The following is a 25,190-nucleotide window of genomic DNA, read 5'->3' as shown; positions in this document are numbered from 1 at the left end:
GTCTTTCCTTATTTATTCATTTTACCAGCTCAACGTCTAACCCTGGATTTCTACTACAGCCTTCCTTTCTTATCTCCAATCCTTCTTTACAAATCCTTCTGGGTTTACATTGGCTAATTCATCAGCCTTTCTTCCCAATTCTGCCTCTTTTTTGATTGTAAATCACACTCAGTGAAGGATGATGACAAGAACAATCACAACGTATGAATGAACAATATTTTGATGATGCATATATTATATTTAAAACTGCAAAAAATCTTGGGACACAATAAACTGTATTGTGCAAAGCTCCACTGTATCACTGCAGTGTGTGTTTAGAAAGCCAGAATCAAACTTAAAAAAATAACTAATGATGACTTTTGCCCTGTGGCTAAAAAAACGCAAAACAAATGAGAAACAAAGGAATTAGCACTGTCCCTGTCAGGAATGCCTCAAGTATTTACTCAACTCACTGATTACAGGGGTGTCTGTGCACAGCTAGTGATATAAAAGCACCTGGGATTCCATGACATTTTCCCATGACCTTCAAACAAAATTCTAAAGAATAAAAATGTATTAGGAATCATAGGCTGTTGCAGATAATTCTGCAATATTAAAGCTGCATTAATGCAAGTTCTATTTGAATGACCATCTATGTTTGTCATTACAGGCAACAACAGCTGCTTACTCTACAGCAAACACATTTTTTCTAGAACTACCTTTCCTTCCTGTTTTCTTTTCAAAAGGAAAAAAATTTGTTACCTGCTTACTTTGTGCGTCAAAAAATACTTCAAGAATAAACCTGATAATTAAAGAGTTATAACAGACACGGTTTCTTTATCTCCTCTACCAGCCATGCCACAAGGTTTATGTTTTACATAATACTGCACTGATATATAGCATCATCAGTTAGTTAACTAAAAGCAGTTTCACTGTGCCTATGATTGATCAACTATGGGACTATTAAAACATTAAAAATGTTAATCTTTGTAATAATCTCCTGAATTTTTTTTATATTAATTTAAACCATGGATCATTTTAATATTTAATCATTGCAGACTTCACTTGGAATAAGGATAGCCATTCACTGAAAAGCACTTCATTTTTTATTTTGAAAAATGATCAGCTAGTATTTATTTTGTAAATCTCTTCACATATTTTCCTCAAGCAAAGTAAACCTGCAAGCAAATGAAAAAATCCACAAGAGCAGAAAAATTTAAGGCAGAGTTTGGGTCAGAAAACATTGACTCTCACACTCCTGTTTCCCAGGAGTAACTGCATTACAAGAGTCATACTGTATGAGAGTCAGAGGACTGGGGGAGACTCCTACTGCAAATGGAAATGACTGCCTTCTTTGTCTACATCTTACAATCACCTATGTTGCATTCTCTTCACATATCTCATAACATGTAAACATAATAATTCACTTTTTCTTCACACTTAACAGAGAGATTTTTAATAAGCAATCCAATTCTGGAGCATTAGCCCAACTCCTATCCTCTCCTGTAATTCACAGCTTGCCTTGCTTAATGTGAAATTTATATTAATATGGAAATATCCCAAAGAAAGAAACCCAACAACTTCCTAGTCATGATAAAAACTCACAGAAACTCTAAAATTCTAACTGTGATTAACAATAACTATTCTTCATGATATCAATTAATTTTGAAAAGTATTTAAAATTATCTAACCAAAACTAATTCATGGTCTAGAGAAACAAATTTCACAGAAAAATTCAAGAACACTGCACTGCAAAAATAGAATCCAAAGACAACACCTCTTGTCTTGTTTTCTGGATGTTCTCTGGAGCTACTGCCATAAAGTATACACTGAGCTTCAGGTGTGCTTTAGACTGGGCGGCAAGAATTTGGCTGAAGTATTTGAATTAAGTAAATCCTAACAATAGCCTGAGTGGTACCAGAGGTTAATGTATTAGCTTACATGACTAGATTTCATTCTGTATTTTTGACCAATAGTGAGGTAGAAGATTTTCAAACTGGCACACAAACTGGCTTCCTAATCTGAAGAGGCTGCAGAGTCTAAGAGCAACAGCTACAAAATCCAGAACGGGCAGAAGTGAGTGTAGCAACTTCCAATGCACATAAACTTACTCTGCATAGTTCAAATTCATGGAAAAAAGCCCACAGCTAACCAAGCAAAACCAGTAGTAAAGGCACTGCCTTTACTCCCCATTTTATGAAGAAAGTATTTATCTCCTTGTGTATTACCTTTCACTAAAGTATGCTCTTAAGGAACAATGTATGGAAAAATCCTGGTCATCCAATGTGATACAGTAATAAACTCTGGAACTCAGTTGCTTGTACCTGAAATGGAAGATATAGTCCTGTTTATATGACTTTATAAAAGCCACATATATGTCCTTGTATAAAATTCAGTGTAAGACTTAAAGCTAAACACATAAGGAACTCTACCAGTGTTGAAAGGCATCTCTGCTTTAGTAATCTGATTTGAAGTAATCTTTCAAAACCTAGATATCTGAAGAGATCGCACATTTGCATTGAGAAAGTATTTTCTGTATTGTTTTTGCAAATACAAAATACTACTTTAAGCACAGTAAATTAGTTGTAGGACATTGTGGTAATCTCTTCTTGGCTACATAAATTCACAGAATTCCCGAGACTGTTGATGGACCTTCTGAGGTCATCTACTTGTGCTCATCTATTCCTGCTCAAGCAGGTTTAGCTAGAAGACTTACTCATAAATAGTATCTGAAGTAGACTTACATCTTTCCAACTTTCACAATGACATATAAGTCCTAGAGGATAAATTGTATTAATGAATGATGAAAGACAATCATGTGAACAAAAAAACTGGCCACATTTTTCTTTAGGTGAGCAGACAAGCTATTTTCTGAACAATGGCTTGTCTCCAGCCAGTTTTGTACCAAAGAGTGAAGTGATTCAGCCAAGGGTGACGTGCCAAAATGCAGTACTTAAAAAATGGTTCCATTTTCCCCACATTTGTAGAATTTAGTCTATCTCTTAAACATCATTTTATACAGTTTTCCACTACAGAAATACATCTTTAATGGCAAGTACGCTTCCATTCTGATTAGCTCTTTAGCAACGAGCCTGGGCCCCACAGGAAGGAACTCAAAACCTATAGCATGCAATTGAATTACTGAGTGTGAACGTGTGTGCTGCATATACAGCCCAATTACACCATAGGCTCTTTCAGAGGGGGTTTCTGATACTACTATGATCTGTCCTTGTAACTGTGTGGGGATGGAAGGTGGAGCAGCTTGAGAGCCACATCAACAGTGTGGCAGAGAATCCCCGGCCAACACTTCACATTTAGAAGCTTTTGCAGCTCACATATTCTCACACATTTTTGTCCAGGATTTTCTGAGCACAGCCATGACCAGAGCCCTCTGCAGAGAACACAAAGACGTCCAATGTACCCGGAACACATCACGCCTATAAGGCAAACACAGCCAGCTCAACACTCCGGGTTGGATCAGATTTACTGCACACCCACAGCCAGCCGAACACATCCAGCAGCACGACACGGCCCGCTCTCACTGCACGTGGGCGGTCAGCACACACAGAGCAGCGGATTGTCCAGCTCCAGACACCCTAAAACCTCACAAGACAGAGTTTCGCACAAATACCCAACAAAAGGCCGGCAGCCTGTGAGCAGTCGTGCTCACGATGGAAAACCGTGAGCTATCCTCCCATGGAGGCACTGCAGGCTTCGGCCAGCTCGGCCCCGCTGCGTGCCTGGGCCAGGCCTTGATCACGTCCCCGCCGAGGACACCTCGGTGAGGGGTTTGTTTCCCTTCAGTTTGGCTGCCTGGTCAGGGTCGTACTTCTTCGAGCACGGAAAAGCAGCCCCGGCAGTGGAGGGGGCCCGGCACAGTGAAACGCAACACCGAAGGCCACCGCAGGACAGCGCAGCACGGCAGCCATCCCGCCCACGCCCAATATGGCGGCCGCACGGCCGACCCTCTCCCACGCCAGTCCCCCCAGCTGGCGTTCCGGGGGCGGGGCCGCCCGGATTGACAGCGCGCTCCGGCCAATCGCGGGGCCGCGCGCTTCCCGCCGGCCAATGGCAGGGCGGGCCCGCGGCGGTCAGCGCTCGCGCTCCCTGCCCGCGGGCCAATGGCGGCGCCCCCGCGGCGCGAGAGGGGCCGGGGCCGGAGCCAGGGCAGCCCCGCTCGGGCCCGCCGGCCGCGGCCGCTCGCCCGCCCCGGGACGCGGCGCGGTACCTCGGGCCGAGCGGCACAGCTCCGCCTCCTCCCTCCTCCCTCGCCGGGGCGACTTCCTGTGCTAGCGGGGCTCCCGCCACCTCCTGCCCGAGCGTCCCCGCCTCCCAGGCCCGCCCGCAGTGCCCCGGCCCCACTGCGCTTGCGGCGGCTCCCGCTCGCCTGTGGTGCTCAGTGTGTCGCAGGGTTTCCCAGGGACGGTGCTGGGTTCCTCCAGACTTGTAGAGCGAAAAGCAATTAGCCACTTTCACATTGTACAGTCACAGAATGGTTTGGGTTGGAAGTGGCCATAAAAAATCATCTAGTTCAGCATCCCATCATCACAAGCCAAGTGGGAACTTAGATTAGAAGTCCTAAAAACAAAACACATGGAAAATTATGAACTCCCTACAGGTAATTCTGCGGGTCCCTTGAGATGGTGCTTGGTCTTCTGCAACAGATAATTCTTTTATTTCTGTGCAAGAAGCAAGCCTCTGACTCTCAACAGTTTACTGATTAATGTTGAAAGTGCATGCCTTGGTTCTTGCAAAATGGCACTTGATGACCAAGTGTAGCACTCCCTTGTAAGGAAAGATACACAGAAAAAGAAATACTCGAATTTGTTTACCTCTGCAGCTTTGGAAGTCAAAGCCGTACAGAGGTGAACTTTCCCATCTTTCTAGATGATATGCATGTACAGTGCAAAATGAGCTTGCAGAGAAATTATTACTCAGAGTGTGTGTCCTGCATGCATACCAAACCACCGTTTTCTCCAGCCATTTCTATAGCAAGATTAATAGATGCTTTAAATGATACGGCTTCCATAGAAGAATAGCCTGTCCTGATTTTGAGTCATGAGACAAAATACCTTTTTTGTAGCCTTTTCTTTTGTCAAGAAATCTCACACTGAAGATGTTCAGCTGCTTCGAATGTGGCAATTCACTGGACACAACATTACGTATTCTTCCCAAGAAATCTTGTGCCTCTCTGGAACTGGAGTTGGCACAACCACCGTGGGCACCTTCTGATTTTTCAGTGTTCAGATTTTTCAACAATAATTTTATTTCATCCATACTCCTGATGGTAGGGCAGAAACTCTATATGTGTGAAGTATTTTAATATTTAATTTTGATTCCATGATTGTTCTAATATGATTTACTTAAACCCAAGTCATGATTATGCTCATGGATTTTTGCATATGGTATTATGAAAAAAACAGCAATCATATTCAAACAGGCATTACATGGGATTTTTGACGGTAAAATCACAACCAGAAAAATTCCATGAAGAAATATCAGAATTAGTGTTCTCGGCTACATTGTTTTGTATTATCTGAACCACTGCTGAGGACTTTGTCCATGTGAGTCTTAGTAGCAAAATACATCTGGTTCTAGTTCAGTTTCACCTAATTTGACCTAATCACAATATTAATTTCACTACTCAATTGTTCTTCTAAGTAATAAACTGTGTATGCCCAGCAGCCTCAATACTTAATCTGTAAAAAAGCCATAAGGAATTATGACTTCATGAAAAAGAGCTCTATAAGCACTGAGATGTTTTCATCATTTTAGTTTCACTTTTTCATGTCTTCATTCTTAATCCTCATTTTATGGGAAAATTGTTTGTTTCCCACTGCGATATTTTTCTGCAAGAAAAAAATTATGATTCACACTGGTCAGAATGGAAAAGTTAGAAGGGCAGTGACTTTTAGACAACGAAGTGCTACTGACAAGCTTGCTGTGTTTTGTGGGATTAGAAGCAGCCTGGGTGGAGTATATGTGTCCTAGGATGTTTTTAATCTGTTTCTCACAGGTAGTAATAGAAGTACCATTATTGTTATGTGACTGCAATTGCAATGTATGTGAATCAGAGAGGATTTTTTGTTGATTTTGCCCCACCCATCAGTTTGCTGTCATATCCCTGGATCAGATTAGAGTAAAACTCCAAATGTATTTTTAAATTACATAGTTTTATCTCACAATTTTTTAAAGGAAATATATCAGCCATTGTTTTCAGTTACTGTCTTGTTTTCCTCCTGGTTTTCCTCCTGTTTTCATTCTTTCATAAGATCTTCGGCTTCTTCTGACAATTTGACAGGAATCTGTCCCTTTTTCTCCTCATCGTATGCAGTGATTTTTAAGTTTCTGATTTGTGAAACTTTTCTTAACAGAAGCATAGTTGAGCCTATTGAAAATAGGTTTCCTTTTTTTATTTGTCTTTTGCAAAGCTCCAAGAAGCCATTCCTGAGCTTTTAGAGTTTAGTTAGTTTAGGTGAAAGGTTGGGAAATGATGCTCAACATCTTTGTTCCAAGTTGACAACACAGATTAAATTAGCATACAGGAAACTATCTCCCTGAAGTGCAACAACTTGTCTACTGTCTAACCTGATGTTTCCTATTGTATGTCTAAACACCAGGTTAAGTTCAAAGGTGGGAAGCAATGTTCTTAATTATTTTTGTTCTATTAATTTTGCTATCACCAAGTAAGCGTTTTTCCCCATCACTTAAACTGAAGCGTAGCCAGTATTGGCAATAAAACTTCTATTTGATTTGGGCTACTATTCAGTCTAACATTGAAACTTTCAGGTAATACCTTACTTCAGACCTTCTACAAGGTACAGTATTCCCCATCTAACCACAAAGCTAAAACTCTCTTCCTGCTCCTGTCACTTCCTAACAATGTCATTTCTGGTGTCTTTGGCAGATACAGTCTTCATCTCATTTCCAACCAGAGCTGCTACTGAAAGAAATAATCACCTTAGCTCATCCCATTATCCATGTAATTCCTTACTTTGCATCTCTCCAATGTCTCCTTATGCTGGCTCTGTACACTCTATGCCTTCATTTTCAAATCCTTTCTTCCTATCTTATCTTGTTTTCACTTAGCTTTTGTATGTCATTTCTCACCTCTGCCTAATAAAGAATTCTGAATTCTGCTACTTTTTTCTTTGGTTGGTTGTTTTTTTTTTTTTATTACCCCTGTTTTGCTTTCCTCACGTGCCACTGTTTCTCTCAAATCTATCCAAAAGAGAACTACTGTAACTTCATGCTGCTGGTATGCTGTGCCTACTCCTATCAGGCTTGACACCACTATCCCTAAAATCAGGCATTCCTAAAATTCCTGCAGCACAGCCCCAGACAACTGTCCTTACCCATGCTTCCTGCAAGGATAGGAGGGTTGTGGAGCCCATCTTCTCTCCTTCCAGCCTTCCAGCTGAAAATCTCAACATGATGTCAGTCATGATAGATGGTGCATTTTGCGACACAGGCAGGCTGCCATTAGGACAAACCCATTTCACTGGACCATCTGATGGTAATGACTTTCAGTGACAGACTGACCTAGGCTGGTCAAGTCAGCATGCTGGAGGTGAAAGGCTTTGTATTCCATTACCAGGACTCTGAGCCATCAAGTCTGCTCCATCCCACCCCTACTTAATCTGTATTGATAGACTTGTTAGCATTTTCCTAAATGCTGTCATCCATACAGATGTCTGCCGTTGTTTGGTTGATGCGGTCAATCAATACTACATTAAATGTTACCTTCAGTTTACCCTTAGTTGTCTAAAGTAGATGTGATGTTTTCATTATTCATACAACTATGCCATTAAATTATGCATTCCAGATTAAAAGAATAAAAGACTTGTTTACATTATTAGTATTATTGCTCTGGCATCAATTTTTGGATTTCTGTGTAAAGAAATTAATCTCCTATCGGAGGGGGAAATGGGGACTGAAAAGCTCTAGCTCCTGTTGCCTCTGGGACGTAATTATGCTTGCAAATACAAAACCAGAAAAAATCATAAGCTTAACACAGTAGACACTCTTGAAAGTTTCATCTCAGCATGAAGCTATGTTTTAATTATTATTTTTGTCTGCATTGTTCAAATCGACAGTGCACCAGCTAGAGTAAGTGCTTATCCTAGTTAATTCTTCATGAGACTTATGTCACTGGAAGATGCATTTAAATTATTTCCTTTTGCTTTCCTTAAGCTGGCATGGACTAAGTGGTTATCTATAAACATTCCACAAAGGTTTTACTACTTTACGGCCAGATACAAAGCCTGTTGAGTCAATAGGAAGCGTCAAAGGTCTTTGGAACAGGCCCTATTACAAGACAGAAGTAAGCTGTGATTTGTTTGGGAACCTTGAAGAATAAAAAAGGAAAAACTCCTTATTTGTATTCTACAATATGAACACATCTCTCTATATGATAGAGATTTTCCCTTCTTATGAAGCAAACTTGGATGCTTAGACATCCCCACTTACCTGAAAAAAATCATATATGTGATTTATACATATAAATGTATATAATAAATAAATATATATAATAAATATATAAAATAGATATAAATATATATTTATGTATGTAAATAAATAAATAAACAAACAAATAAATAAATAAACATCCCCACATATCTATATATGTAGGTCCTAATTCCAACTGAAGATTGATAGCATTATAAAAAAATCTTTTTCTGCTACAATTTCTGCTTGCAAATGTTATGCTACATAACACATAGAATTACCTACACAACACATAGTTGTTATACCCGAACCCATATCATCTCTGTTGTGGAAGAAGATTTTCTTATTTGCTGATTTATTTAGGTAATTACAATTATGTATTTCATATTGGGGGAAACAGCATGTGTTGAAAGTAACTGTGACACTAGTTTGATTCATTTTATTTAAAAAAGCTAACCTGCTAAATATCAGAATAATAGCTATCTATTATAGGATCAAATAAAAAGCTTGGCTTCCAAGAATGAATGTGGATTTTTCAATTGCAGAATTAACCTAAGAAATGAACTGCCTCCAAATATTAGTGTCGTCATCTAGAAAACAAAAATCTAAATACAATTTTATAAATTATTTGTAATATATTTTCAGATCCATACTCTCCAAATTGCATGATAGTCGCAAATTATTAGGCTGGTACAGTTAAGGCTACTTGGAAATATTTCTTTTCTCTTAAATTTGTTTAATGTGGACAGTGTTAAACTTTTGTATAATCAATAAATTTTATGGACAGTTGGCAAAATTATTCAATTAAATTATTACATATACAGACCAAAGTAAGTATGGTTCCTACAGAGTTTTTTCTCACTCCTCCTGACATGTGTTCCAGAGAAAGTTTAGTTTGTCACAGACATAAGTTCAATGGTGTCTGCATTCTCCAGATTCATAGTGTACATCAGAAGTGAATGTTCTTCTGTCTTTATCTGTCAGAGAAGTTTTCAGCATCTTTTCACTGGGAAGGTGCTTATATACTGTAATCAGACCACAGACTAACTCTACTTTTAATAAACTGAGATTTGGGAAATTTTGCTAAGATTTCTTATCACTAGGAGTTTCCATCAGCTCTCACATAATTCTTACAGGTGTCTCAGGCAGTCTGCCTAATTTATCAAAATGCTTTCCAAAACACAGATGATAGGAATGCATGATTTATTAAAAAAATTATCCCATCAGTGACAAATTCAGAATTAAAGCATGTCATTAATCCTGGAAGTTACTTTCTTATCCAACAAGTAAGCATGTGCTTTGTCAAAGCTTTGCGTTGGCAAACTGCATTGAATCATTTGGAAGCAGTGACCATAGTAGTTTCAAAACATTAAGTTTTGGAATAAAGCTTTCCACCTTTCCAAGTATCACTTGTAATTTTTTGTTTGGCTTCATTTAAAAATGATTTAATGATTCCAGACCAACAGTGGATTCTTAACACTCTTTTAATTCTATCCCCAATGTTATTTGCCATTGGCCAATATTTTTGTTCTCATTTTTTTATAAAAAATTAGTTTCTCTTCCTAACTGGAGCTTTGGCAAAAACCTTAAAGCCTCTGTGGCTCACTCTCATTCCCAGAAAAACCTTATTAAAGCATGTCTTCAATAATAGCTATTTTTTGGGTTCACTGTTTCTTAATATCTTTAATGTGTGCTCTATTGGTTTGTTACTAGAAAAGTCACCCTTCACCATTTCTTCCCACAAACAGAAGTGGACTGACAAAATTCTGTAAAAAAGTCTAATAAAATTCACAATTAGAAATCAGGTCTTTTAGCTTGGTGGCCTCTGCCTGCTTATGGCTTGTGCTGTGACTACAGGCCACTGAAGTGTGAGAGCAGCTTCAGGAGTGTCCTCTTTGCCATTTTTGCTGCTGGTCCTTTTCCATGGTTGGGAGGGATGACAGCAGAAGTGGTGGCAAGAGCTCTTCAGCCATGCAGGCACCAGCTCACTCGCTGTGTGTCTGGCATGCTGTTCCTGGCAAGGCTGCCCATCCCAACACCTTTTCCCTTTGGTAATGATTGACACAAGACAGAAGGATCCTTCCTAGAAAGATCCTGGCATCACCTGTGAGGGAAAACAGATGGGATTTTTACACAGCCTGAATTCAAGAATAATGTGGATGCTTTTTCTGTCCGCACTTCAAACCACTAAAGTTAGTACAGAGATAACCCGTGTTTCCTGGCTGGCCACGAGTCCAAAGATGTAAGGTGATGTGGTCCCGAATTCCCCTTTACTGAGATGTGGCTTTGTGGGTGTCATTCTTCCCTGTGTCTAAATGTTATCAAACCCAGAGTTCAGACGCTGAATCTTAACAGCAGAGTGGTAGACAGCATTCATGGAGAGCATCCCTGTTCTCCTCCTTGCTTTGCAGTGGTTGAACAAGATTAGAGCAATAAGAAGCTGGAATTTCTCAAACCTTACAAATAATGGCCAAGCACTGTTCCAGTTAACTGAGACAATACTGAACCAAAGTGATGCAGCTTTGCACTGCAACGTTTTACTCTATCTGCTATATATTGAGGCTCTTCTTGACGCTGCCTTGCTTTAATAGCTGCATGGATTTTTTTAAAATAAGATATAAATCAGAATGATCAAAATGTAAGCTAAAATTACCTCAGAAGGATATCCAAGATTAGTACAGCCGAAGTGAGCCATCTTTTCAATATCTTTATTCAAATAAAACATGTACCAAAATGAAGGGCAGCCAGATCTGACTGGAATTACTTCAACACATTTTGTAAATATATTGTTACTAATACTGATAGTACTAATGAGATGTTGAATTATGCCTTATATAAATATGCAACAAGAAAGATATTTTTTTGCCTAAAAATGTCTAAAAATGAACTTTGTATAACACTATGAGCTAGTGTCCAACAACTAAAAAGTGGGTCATTTCAAAGGGGTCATTAGCTTTCAAGAAGCTGTAAAAAGATGTTAACATCAGTGTAGGATAAAATACAAAAAAACACCCCATTGCATAATAAGAAGGTATTTCTTAAACATCAGGTGTAAAAAAATTCTTGAGTAGCTGAAAATAACTATAAAATTCATGGTTCAAACCCAATCTGTATTTATAAATAAAAAACTGGTTTCTCAAAAGATCTGGAATTAGGATTAACTTTCTACTGTGAGACCTTTTCCTGGATAATTGAATTCTGTAGTGACAAAGAGAAAGTACATGCCGATAATTAGTTAGCAATAATTCAGCATGGAGAATTAATACTTACTCCACATAATAAGGTGAAAGGTAATATAGCTGAAAACACTATTATTCTTAATTATGAATATTTTTGTGCATATTATTCTTTCATCCAGTATCAAATATTTTCATTCTTATTGAAATATTAATTCCTGAGTTATATGCAAAATTTCTCATCCTGCAAACATTTATGTATATGTTTTATATTACACGATCTCATGCTAAGTTAAGAAAAGTTCTAGCTTCTAGGGACTTCAGTTTTCAAGCATTTCTTTTAAAAATCAGTTTAAAATAAAAGCTTTTCCTTCCTAACAGACTAAACATTTTGATGTTAACAGAATAAATAATAAATTAATGTGACAGGAAGTAGAATAAGTATGAAGACTGAAATGCTGCATTTACAGCTTTAGCATGTTTTGAGAAAAATCTGATCAAAGCCATTTTATGAACAGAAATTTTCTATTTCCCTTTTGGGGTAAATTGTCTTTACTGTGAAAAGAGGTGTACTGCTGGGAGCAGATAATCTTTTTTTAAAATCTGTTTTTCAGGAATGAGTGCTTTACTTTTTCAGATTCATAGCCTGAATCTCAAAAATCGTTTTCTAACCCTAAGTGGTCATGCAAGTGGTATCATAAAAAGTAACTTTTTATATAAGTTTTAATCACATATATTTCAAATCTCAAGTAGGCTGTTCAGACAAAACACTGTTTAGAAGACCCTATTATACCATGCAGTAGTGTGTGATGAGGAGATGCTACATTTATTTTAGGAGAGAAAGAAATCTGTATTTCATTTGTTACACTGCTAACTTCACTTTAGGTAATTGCATTCAGCTTTATTATTGCCCAGAGCAATAACTGATTGTTAGTTATTGAAGTCTGAAATGATTTTTCTCATTTCCCAGGGGAATCTGGAGATTTACATGGTGCACAGCAGTAACTAATAGATATAATCTGGTCATAATGTAGCCCTATAATGTGTTATTTACTTGTTGAGAACATGGATGTTGAACATTTTAACATTTCCTCAAGAAGTGTTGCAGATTTTACTCATGATATGTGAGCTTTAAATGTGTACTACTCTTATTTTCACAATAGTTGCAATGCTAGCAACCATTAGAAGGTATATAAAACATTGGGATCACACCCCTGTACTTACCCAGCTGCACAGGAACTTGAACACATTTTATCCTCCATTTCTAAAACGTACACACGTGACTTAAAAATAAACTATGATAAGTAAATTTCATCAACAAAAGGTGCTCATGAATTTGGCTTGGAATACTGTGGGAGGGTGATTACATTGGGACAGAGAAAGGTTTTTATGGAGCACAGCTTGCTTTTCTTGCTCTCCTCAGAATTCTTTGTATTAATTTCAGTTCCAGTGTATGTGCAGCCTGGAGTATTTTAAGTAGCTGTGTGCGTTGTTTTATGAATGTCTTGTGCTACACTGTAGCCAAAGGACATTGCGGGTGTGCAGTCACAAGCAAAATGTCCCTGGATGTATTCTGGAAGCATCAAATGTTTTAAAGTTGGGATTGAGATGCCTGAACTTAGGCATCTAATGCTATTTTGCTTGCTGTGGTGTGTTAAGAGCCTGCCCCCAGGACAGTCATATAAGGCACAGAGCCTGCAGGATTTTTTGCCTTTGGAAGCAGCCAAGTGAAGTACCTGAGGGCATTTCAGGTGTCCTGTGACACACCTTTGTAGTCTACAAACTAGTCCTCTGAAAATCTCCTGCATTTATTCATGCCCACAACAAAGGACCCCAAACTGACTGAGGTTTTTTTAAGGCAGTAAAATAAACCTTAAGCAGCAATTGCTTCAAACTCATCTGTTCTGTCTTCCTTTGAACCACATTCAGAAATAGGGTCTTAGAGAAAGAAGAAGAAACTGTTCTGTAAACTTGGGTTCATTCTGGCTTTCTTAAAATGCTGTTTTGAGGTTACAGTAGAATGAACTGTTAATGTTACATAAACAAAACAATAATATGAAGTAAAGCAATCTTAGCCTAATAATATATAATAACCATGCAAGTATGTTATACATTATAGTCAAGTAAATAAAATACCAACTGCTGATTGTATAATAGTGGTAAACATGTTTTATTAAAGTAGGTTTTCCTTTCCATCAAATATGAATGTTTTATGAAGGTTTCAAAGTATTCCTCATGGAAACATTAAGGAATCTGTTCTTCTCTCAGTCCTCGGGGGATTTGTGACTGTTATTCACATTAAATCTAATGAGAATTACTGACATAAATACCTGGTGCATCAAGAGGCATCCAGGCTCTTAATCCTTAGCGTCTTCATCATCCTTTCTGCACAAGCTCCACCTCTTCCCAGGTTGCTGCTTCCATTCCTAGTGCTCATTTGCTCAAACAAAAACATTCCTGCTAATGTGGGAGCGAGCACTTTCTTTAGTGAGGAAGATTGCTTGAGGAAAATTCCCCTCCTTGACGAACTGTAGTGTGTGCTTTATTTTGTGCTAGAGACAGACCCCATTCCACACAGCAAAGATCTGGATGCCATTTCAAAGTTTTATTGGGATCTGTATTGGATGGGGAGGGAATCAGAGTTATTTCTGCTCTCTGGATTCAGCTCCAGACTGTTTATTGTCAGGCTGGGAGATGAAAGGCAAGAGAGAAGGAAGAAAGCAGTAAAGTGAGGACTACAGGAGAAAAGGAGGGGGAGTGGGAAAGGACAGGATGGGTCTGTGCTCTGATAAAAACAAAATATACAATTAAGAGTTCAAAGCCATTCCTTCCCAAACAGCAGTGAGAAAGAGCAAAATAAATTAAATACAAGCAATACCATCCTCCTTTGAAACACCAACACTTACTATACTCCCTCTCTCTCAAAACACAGAGCAAACACCCAGATCTGTGTCCTGGAGTTAAATGTCCCTTTAAAGCTTACAATAGCTGTTCAACATGAGATGTTCAACTGACAGTATCCCCTCTATCTCAAAGCACAATCCAGAAGGAAGGTGCTTCTTTTTTTGAAACCTTCCAATGCCAGCCTAGTTTCACTGCTTCATCTGCATCTGCACAAACTATAAACAAAAACACTTGAAGACAAATTACTGGGTTCCAGTGGGTAATCTTACATCTTATGCTTTGATGGATCACTGCTGATAACATGTACTAAAAATGTCACATTTCACACTAAAGCCGTGTATCAGGTAACTCCTGCTCTGGACCATCAGCCAGGGCCACATACATAATTACTAACAGACTATGGCTTGAATTTTTTAAAAAGGATTTCAGTCAAAATTGAAATTACTTAATCTCTCCAAATCTTGTAGGGCCATTTATTTTCCTGTATCTTCATTCTGATCTATTTCTTCATTGTGCTATGTTCTCTGCTAGTTCTTTTTCCTCTCCCCAGTCACCTCCATTAAATTCTTCTCTCCATTTTGTCCCTGCACTTGCATATTATAGATAGGTGCTGTATTAAACTTTCAAACTTCTGATGCTGGCTGTTACAGCATTACTTCTGCCCTCACTAATCCAAGCTCTCACACATTGTCCCTTTTAAATTCTGAGAGTTTTTTTTTTTATAGGACTTTTTTCCCCAATAAGTAAAAAAATCTATACAGAACTAGAAGATTTTGAGAACTTGTCATACAATAGCTTACCTCATAAATTTACTTTCTCTAATTGTTGTCCTTATAAATTTTTCCTATATCCACACCTATGTTTGTCTAGCTAGTTCAGAACAGCAGCTCTCAGTCTTTAATCAGAGCCCTCTTTTCTATTCTGATTACAAATATACCATTATATATTTGTCATAGCCCCCTGCACACCAATTTTGAGTTCTCTTCTGAAGACACTCTTCTGCAAGATTCATCAGCTGTGTTCTAGAAGAATTAGGTGAATATGGAAGAGACAAGGAAAAGCTTTGGATACTCATGTAAATAAGATATATTTTTTTATGGCAGTGGAATAGAAGACTTGAAGTTTGGTAGGATATATGTCCAGGAAATGGGAATGGCTGGTAGGAAAACATTTAAGCCAGATGATAAAGCTAGTCAAATAGGAAAACGAGTATGGTAATACTTTTATGGAAGAGTAATACAATGGTGAAATTTACCATAGATAACTTCTATTTTTTTTACTAAGAAGATTTCTAACCATTTGAGAGTGGAAGGACTGGAATAACTTTCAATGAAAGCTTTTATAACAAGAAATCTGGCTCTTTTAAAGACAGGCATTAAGAAAAGGACCTGGTGTGGTGCTTGGATATCCAGGACTTAGTGATCCAGGGATTTTTATTGTTCCTTGCTTTTTTTTTCACTGACCTTGAAAATGTATCTGTGAATTGCTAGATCTCTTTCTTGGGTGCTGTATGAACAATTATCTCTTCTATATGGCTTTGTGCTGGCGCCTTCCAGTTTATTCAAAGTGCTGATAACATTTCCTCCTCTGAACACATCTACCTGATAAGACTGAAGTAATATTTTTCTATTTCAAGTGTATTAGAAAAATAGCCTTAATTTAGTGGTCTTTGTTAACTTCATTACTAAGCAATGTAGGAATCAAAATGCATGGTTCTTGCTAATGTCTTAAAGATCTGACACTCTAACTTGGTAAAACCAATTTTATTGAAGCTCCAACAAACTGTTAGATAAATATGTCAATACTGTACATACCCTCTTTGACTTGCAACCATGTACCTGTTTTGGACAGATTACCTCAGCAAATAAGGCAAGTAAGTGCACATTAACTGTATTGACTGTCAAGGGAATAACATATCAAGTACATATACAAAAATAGATTACATTTTCAGTAAAGAAACCAGGACCTATTAAAATCAGCTTCTAAAATTAACTGTTTCAGTGCTTACTGCTGTTTGATACTCTCTGACTGTGTGTTAAAAGTTAAGAGCAATTATTGGTTCCTGCATTTCCAGAAGACCCTTCATTAGGAAAAGTGTTTTCTTTCAGAGGTGATGGAAGTCTCCACCATTCTGCTTGTCCATCAAAGGCTGATAAACAGGTCATCATGATAAACCTGCTTGTGCAGCATGGGAGAAAGTCCTATTGAATTATTATATTAGTAATTTTTGCTGCAGTTCTAATTTCTCAGAAATTGTTTCATTATCTCCTCACATCATTTTCCCAGACCGTTCTTCAGGGTTTGCACAGGGTTTGCACTCTCTGTTTGTTTCCTAACATACTCCAAATGGACACCTATAGTCAGGACCTTTATGAGAACAGTCATAAAAATTTCCCTAGATCTTGAGACACAAATTCTAACACCCTATCTGAGACAAAGCCTTTGGTATGGTCTTCCATTAAACAGCTCAGGACAATAAGATATTTGGATGGTGATGGTAGGGAAGGCACTGCGATATTCTGGTAATATCTTACACATTGGTAAGCTTTATTAGTAATTAGTGGTGTGTTTGGCAAGGTAAGAGCCACCACAGCAGGACACAAGTGCTTCCAGGGTAGAAATATCACTGTCCCTGGGTACATGTGGTAGGCATTCTGAGCCATTTATACACAGGCTGTTACATAGTCTTCCTCCTGTGTTTTACCTCTTAGGCTGCATTACTTGTTTAAAGCAGGAGATTTCAGTTCTTATGACTATAATTTTTAATTGACCACTTTACAAATAAAAATGAACTACACAAAAATTATGTTTTTTCCACACTGTAAGGGATTATTAAATGACCTTGTCAATTCAAAGAGGATAACAGCACTCAATGTTTTTCAGTTAGATTTTTTTCCCTGTTGAAAATTGCCTGTTGTTTTTATTATTGTAAAAACTGGTCCACTGAACTTAGCACAGCCTCTGAGGTCTCAGTTAGAATCCTGTGATTAATGAGGTAGCCATTAATGTCAGTAGATTGAACAACTGAAATCTGATTATATTAAAGTGCTTCCCAAACATTAGGGTCACATTAACAGTTTATTGAAACAAGCTGATAAAATTTAAAATGGTCATCCAATTCCCAAGGGTTCCTAATTGTTGCATGATAAATCACTCTGTAGAGAAATCTATTACAATGTTCCAAATGTGAAAATGTAATTTACTGTACCATTAGTGGGGTGTTTGAAGCACACCAGTTCTTTCATGGGGGAGTTTTGCCAGAATAAGACAAAACTCTGTATATGGAGGGTTTTTTCTTTTAGATTGAGATAATGCACAGGCCTTGAGCTGCTTAAATTATATAAGAAACATGAGCCCTCTCATGGAAGCTAATCATCTGGCAGTGACTTGCAAGTCTATTGCAAAAAGTACAGCATGAATGAGTATTCATCTATGTTTATGGTATTATTCTACTTACAAGCATATTTTTGCAGAGATTAAAAAGTTTTCATGGCTCAGTTATGGTGGCTTCTTACAGAGGAAGAATCAACTGAAAATTCACATATTTCTGGTTCCAGAACTTCAGGTGCTGAAAAAAGTTTTGCACGGAAGGCCTGAGTTATTCAAACCAATATCCACAGAATCTGGGTCTCTCTTGATAGTGTTTTTCCTTTCAATGTCAGAAAATTCCCACGCACACCTGTATTTACATCTTTCTTTCCCCAGTTTATTTATTGTATTTTATTACTCTCAGTCTGTGCCTAGATAGAATTTGAGTTTCTGAGATTAATACACTTATTTCATTGTGTGCGTGTAAATAAGTAGCTGAATGATGAGCATCTCAGAATGCCCTAATTTAGTCTCTAGTTCGGTGGTAACCCCAGTCAAGCAGTCACAATGACCTTAACTTCTGGCAAGAATGAAAAGTGGTTTAGTACTCAGCAGAACTATTTTAAAAGAAGGAAAAGTATCTCAGCTTCATCCTTTTCATGAAAGGAGAGCTAAAATATTGTAAAAATGAGGGATAGAATGAGAGAAAAATCATCGAGTCAGAGAATGGCTTGGGCTGGAAGGGACCTTAAAGATCATCCAGTTCCAACCCCTCTGTCATGAGTGGAGACACCTTCCATGAGATCAAGTTGTTCAGAGCTCCCTCCAACCTGGCCTTAAGCACTTCCAAGGATGGGGCATCTATAACTCCTCCAGGTAACGTGTTGCAGTGCCTCACCGCCCTCACAGTAAAGAAGTTTTCCTGTGGTCTAATCCCAACTTTCCCTACTCTGTTTCTTTTTCATTTGAAGCCCATTCCCCCCCTGTCCTGTCCCGTTTTTGTAAAATGTCCCCCTCCATTTTTCTTGTAGGCTCCCTTCAGGTACTGAAAGGCTGCAACTAGGTCTCACTGAAATGCTCTCTTCTCCAGCCAGAACAATCCAAATTCTCTCAGCCTTTTCTCATAGGAGATGTGCTTCATCCCTCTGATCATCTTGGTGACCTCCTCTGGACTTACTCCAGCAGATCCGTGTCCTTCCTGTGCTGGGGACTCCAGGTTGGACCTTACCAATGCAGAGCAGAGCAGAGCAGAGCGGAGCAGAGCAGAGGGGCAGAATCCCCTCCCTGCTCCCCATGCAGCTTTGGGTGCAGCCCAGGACACATTTGCCTTCCTGGCCTGTGAGTGCCCATGGCTGGGTCATGTCCAGCCTCTCACCCACCAGCACCCCCAGTCCTCCTCAGCAGGGCTGCTCTCAGCATCCCCAGCCTGTGATGACACCACGGCTTGCCCCAGCCCAGGTGCGGCACCAAATGTTGGTTAAAAATGTTGGCATTTGTACTTAACATCCTCCCGTAGGTACGTGGCTTTATTCGAGTGTGCTGTTCTACCTGTGACAAAATTTGAATCACATTGCATGTGAATTCAAAAGACTGATAGCAGGATGTGAAGTTATTAGTACTGCTTGCAGCTTGGTAGCATCTGGGAGTCTCAGCTGCACAGCAGAGTTCTGTGTATAAGGAGAGGCACAAGCAGAGGACAAAAAACCCCATGTTTCAGTAAGTTTCAGAGGATGAAAAAATATATGGCAGATGGATGTAAGGAAGTGAAATGGAACATTAAAACAAGCTGCAGTCTTAGCATTGTGTGCTGTAGGTTTCACACACACACAAAAAAAATGGAGAATTCTAGGCTGGCTCTGCAGAGAATAATAAGGTGCAGCTTTGTGAAAATTTGCTTTTCCCAGAGAAAGCACATCTGGAAGAGGAATTAATGCCACTTCTTTTTTATACAGTGCCTCAGTGGTCAGAATAGTCTCATGGGAAATTCAAATGCAATTTTCCAGGCTTAGTAGTATAGAAGTTGGATTGAAGAGGATACAGAAAAAAATTTTGAACAGGAAAAACTCAAGATTTTTGAAACGGAAAAGACAAGAAGGAAATACAGTTAAAGTTGAAGAGCAGTCTTTTAAAATTGGAAAAACGTTTAGATTTATATTCAGATGAAAGAGGAAGATGAGATTAACCAAAAGCTGAGAGTAAGAGTGACTCTCAGGTCACTGTCTTATTGGGGCTTAGGAGAGATCAATCAGTGGAAGTAAAACAAAATATATAGTTCAGCTGTGGAACTCATTGCTACATGATTGTAAAGACTAAAAAGTGGTGCAATTTTTTTCAGGTGTTTTGTTGTTGTTTTTTTTTTCAAAAGAAATTAGACTTTTATGTAAGATTGGTTCATTCATACCTATTAAACATGACTGACCCAATGGGACTTTCAACTTAAGTCAGTGAACAATGGTGTATTTAATTTTTTTTTTCTTCTCACCTGCTTATTACTTTGATTTCAGATAGAAGCCCTGTGCAAAAAGAGTCCCTAAAGATGATGAACATACCAGTTTTTCTACGATGCTGATGAAAATATCAGGCATTCAAGGGCCCTTTTGAAACCTCTGGAATGAGTCTGCCTGACCTTTCTGAGAGACTGAAGCCTGCCCAGACTTCGAGGTGAGTCTGACAGGACCAAACACATTCCCTTTTCAACTTCTCAGATCTTCCTGGGTCGTGATGGAGCTCAGGCGTCCAGCTGCCTTTCCCCAGTCACTAAGCTCAGGATTGAAACCATGTGAGATCCAGATCACTGTATTAGATCTGCTTTCTCTTCTCTGGGCTGTGCCGCTCCTTGTTGTCTCCATTCACTTTCAGTCCCTTTATTAACTTTGCTCTTTTCAGCTGATCAGTCAATGTACTACTTTGGGGGATTGGGATTTTTTATTGGGGGTTTTTTTGTGGGTTTTTTGGGGGGTGATTTGTTTGGTTGATATTGTTGGTTTGCTTTTTTGTTTGTTGGTTTCTTGATGAAGAAATAGGATGGAAAACTGTAAGAGAATATGCAGAGATGACATTAAATGCTTCACCTGAGGAAGGAGAAAACAAAGACAAGGCAAGCCAAGAAAAGGAGACAAATAGAGGGATGTAGATCAGCATGCTTCTGGGTCAAGTTCAACTGTTACTATGAAGTCATTCCACCGTAGTTCTGATTCAGATCAGCATTTATTATTCACTTTGGAAAGTCCAGCATAGTTTGAATGAGCTTGGAAAATTCGTACCTGTAAAATGTGTAAGAGTGACAGGAGCTAGATTACATGGCAGGGAGAAGCTTCTGCTTTTTTCTTCTCATCCTTGTGCATTTCTTCTCTCTGTCTTCTGTAGTCTGACACATGGGATGAAGGATATAAGAAAGAAGTAGAGCAGAACATGTGAAAATTGTCTGGTGCCACAGCCATACCAGCACCAGCACCAGAAATAGGGAAGAAAACAAAGAGAAGGTTAAAGTCTAAATTGAGAGTGTCAAGAGAGTGAACTGGGGGGCTTATTTTGGGTGTAAATTTGCCTTATGCCTATACATGGAGCAATACAACATGCATTCAGACACACTATTACACTTCCATTTTTACTGGAAGCATTTGAAGATGCACAATGACAAAATTTGTATGGTCTACCTACAGTGTGGCTTGAGAGTCCTCCACCAGTTTGTCCTCTGTGCACAGCTAGTGTGTGCCCAGACTGGAACCTCTTCCAGACCTCCACACCATTGAAGTTATAATGTGGACTTAGAGTACTGGAGCTACTCAAGGCCCCAGCAAATCAAACCTCAGCCCTTCCTACCCTGTGCCATACTGATGTATGGTAATCACAGAATCACAGAATGGATGATGTTGGTCCAACCTCCCTGCTCAAGCAAAGTCATCCCAGAGCACATGGAGTGAATTTGAGCCAGAAGTTTTGTGAGTATCTCCAGTCAGGGAGACTCCACAGCCTGTCTGGACAATCTGTTCCAGTGCTCAGTCACCTACAGAGTAAAGTTCTTCATCATATTCAGGAGGAACTTTCTGTGCATCAGTTTCTGCCCATTGCCTCTTGTCCTATTGCTTGGCACTACTGAGAAGATCCTGGCTCCACCCTCTTCATACTTTCCCTTGAAATACTTAGATATGTATTGATGAGGTCCCATTTCAGTTGTCTCTTCCTAAGGCTGAACAGACCTAGCTCCCTCTCTTTCATGTCTCTGTAAACCCACATGGGTCAGAACACAACACAGAGAAACTGAACAAACACATTGATGAGATGCACTGGTAGAAGTGCTGAGCCCAGTTGGTGTCACCAATGGAAGCAACAGCGCTCAGCATTTTGGAGGACAAGTTGGAAGATCCAGCCACCACCCCTTATCTCTGACCAATTTTTTTTAAGAAGTGGGAAGACAGCTGAGGAACTGCCTCATCTAGCACAAACATAGAGTTTCTTTGTGCTAGGTTGCCTTGCTGGTTACCTTTATGAAGCAAAGCAATGTAGAGTCCCGAGGCAGGTGCAAAGGAGAGCCTTGTCGCAGACATCTTTTCATAAAAATCCTTTCTTTAGGATTTTCCCTTCTGGGAAGCTGAGGCCCCAGAAAAAGAACGTAAACAATGGTTATCTGCTGCTGTGGAATGCAACATGTGCACCTGTGATTGGCCCATGTTGGATGTGTATAATTAATGGCCAATCAAGGACCGAGCTCTCTCTGTGACAAAGTCGGAGAGAGCTCCTTTATTATGATTCTTTTCTATTTTATTCTTAGCTTAGCTAGCCTTCTGAGAACCTTTCCTGCCTTTTCTTTTTAGTATAGTCACAATGTAGCATATATATAATAAAATAATAAATCAAGCCTTCTGATCATGGAATCAACATTCTCGCCTCTCTCTTCACCTGCAAACCCTTGTGACCACTGTCACAGAGCCCCTTTATTGCCAAAACCAGGCCTTTTTAAGCAGTTAGCTGGTTACCAGTTTACACAGTTTTAAGGCACAACAAGCCCAAGTCATCCAACCACGCTACAGGACGATGTGAACATGCGGCAGTCACGCAGCTCATCTCTCACATCTCTCACATCTCTCACGTCTCTCACGTCTCTCATGTCTCTCATGTCTCTCATGTCTCTGTACCCCATTCCAGCAGTCATTCTCCCATAGTTCCCTTCTACTTACCCTAAGCAGCAGGCCTGAGCCGTGATTTAAAGGCCCTTTTTTTATAAGGCTTTACCTATATGCAACAGTTACCTGAGAGGCAAAGGTCTGCCTCTCAGACCAAAGGGGTGCTGCTGGCATGTGCATTATACTCACTGCATTACTGAAGAATTGGCAATAAATAAATAAATAAATAAATAAGAAAATAGACTAATAACAAATTGATAAATTAGCAGACTCTTTCCATGACAGTGACTGATTTCCTAGACCATATGATATTAATTCACTGCACAGCTATTAGTTTGGGAGGCACAGGGCTGTACGTCACTCACATGCTTTCACTCTCCGTTTTTATTCTTAAGGAGTTGGCTGACTTTGAATTGAAGACTGCAGAGTCATGGTGGCTGTGGATGTGCCCCACAGAGTTTTTAAAATACACTATTTTACTGGGGAAAGGTTCTTCAGATGTAACTTGTCTGTCAATTTTTCTCTAATTATTGTTATTGCTGCAATCTATGAATGATATATATGAATTTCTGTGGATTTATAATAACTATGGATTTTTAGGTTTTGGCATTAGAAATGTGAATGTTGCCGTAATGTGCAATTCAGCTCTTCTGAAGTTGCTGAAGGGTTTGCATGCTGGTTTGGAAGAACTGCTTGCACACATCACATTGCAAATTGGTGCTTTAAATGGTTGGCAGTAGAGGTTTTTTGTGATACCCTCTGTGTGAAATTGCCTTCCTGGTTTTGGTAAACTCAACTGAAGTCAATAGAACTACTGCAGAGATGAATTTGGGCCTTTGTATTTTGTTTATTCTAGAAAAAGTAAAAAAGAAAATTTATTGCCTTTATGGAATAAGAAAACATACATAGTATTTACCTGAAAGCTCTGAAAAGCTTTTTCATAAATACATGTCACATTTTCATTCTTGTAAATGTGTATTTGGATTTTCACAAAAGTACTACTTATTATTAGCACAGTTAAATAAGTGTTTTGGATGTACAGTAGGAGTTTCTTAGCTCAAACATGATTTACCTTATCAGCTATAATGGCTACCAGGATAAATGCATATTTTGCTGTAAGTTAAATTGCATATTATTAATATTTTTATAACAGTTTACATTTATACAGCATCTTTCGTCCCAAATACCATAGTGTATTATGTATGTGAATAATCCCATTGAACTGGTGTGAATAGTCCATTGAAACCAGGACTATTCACACAAGCAAGGCTATTCACATGAATTAGAGCTATAGAGTCTGGCCTTCATTATATAACGCATTTTTTTCTCCACAAAATTGTCACTCACCATACATGTTAGTTTTAAATAAATTAATTGCAGAGGAGGTGAGATTGTAAATGCTACTTCTTTCAATATATTTTCAGAAATTTACATATATGAATAAGGGCAGGAGGCCAAATAATTTAATCTTTCATATATTAACATAATAGTTTAGTGCTGATTTAAAATGAAGATGTCTCTTGCTAATGGCTCATCCCAAAAAAACTTGCTACAAATAAGGAGCTTAATCCCAGAATTTTTTACTTCAGGAAGTAGGTTTTAATCATGTTAAGGATCTTATTTCATTCAGTGAGTTTGCTCATGAGTTAAGATTCTAGCATCAATATCAAGGCCAGATAAACAAGTGGTTAATATCATTGATTGCTCTTTAGTTTATATTAAGCAAACATTTTACCCTGAAACAGCAATTTGAGGAATCAAAATTGGGTGACAAATGCTTTCAGTTCTACTTTTCATTTTTGTGTGTTAGACATGTTCAAAAAGCAAACTTTTTGTGAGATTTGGAATTTATATGATATTTAATCAGCTCTAATTAAACAATATACCAGCAGTACAGTTCCCTGAGAGAGTAATAAATTTGGCTCTGTTTCCAGCGAAAGGATTCTTGCTCTGCTCTGCCCGACCTTGTTTGTTCCTGCCTTCTCAGCCCACCCTGCCCTATGTCTATGCCTTTGTGGAGGCATACATTGACCATGTCAAGGACCAATCTGGCTGAAAACTAACCGACTAATTTTTTTTTTTGAGCCAGTTTATCCCCACTGTTTGTCCGGATGAAGTCCATGACTGTATCAATAGCTGTTCCAGCATCAGAGAGAGGGTGATGCTCCTCTTAAAGTACAAAATGGGGAATGACCTTTCTTCAAAATTGCCCATGAAACTACAGCATTAGGGCTGAGATCATCAGGGGCCT

General features: G+C 38.8%; 1 protein-coding gene across 3 annotated transcripts in view; it reads right to left on the bottom strand.

Moving 5' to 3' along the window:
• The window catches only part of TRIQK (triple QxxK/R motif containing), a 58,046-nt gene extending 53,813 nt beyond the window's left edge, over positions 1-4,233 (bottom strand). For 2 of the 3 annotated variants that reach the window (XR_009420027.1, XM_059488941.1), the window contains exon 1: positions 2,208-2,299. The gene's annotated coding sequence lies outside the window, so the exon portion shown is untranslated. Of the gene's footprint in view, positions 1-2,207; positions 2,304-4,207 lie in introns of those variants that run through there. The other variant, XM_059488932.1, reaches the window with a different exon arrangement.
• Between the last annotated feature and the right edge of the window lie 20,957 nt (positions 4,234-25,190).

This window comes from Ammospiza nelsoni, chromosome 1 (assembly GCF_027579445.1).
Source record: "Ammospiza nelsoni isolate bAmmNel1 chromosome 1, bAmmNel1.pri, whole genome shotgun sequence".
Classification (NCBI taxonomy): Eukaryota; Metazoa; Chordata; class Aves; order Passeriformes; family Passerellidae; genus Ammospiza; species Ammospiza nelsoni.
The sequence above is the reverse complement of the archived record's forward strand: the minus strand, read 5'-3'. Positions and strand labels throughout refer to the sequence as shown.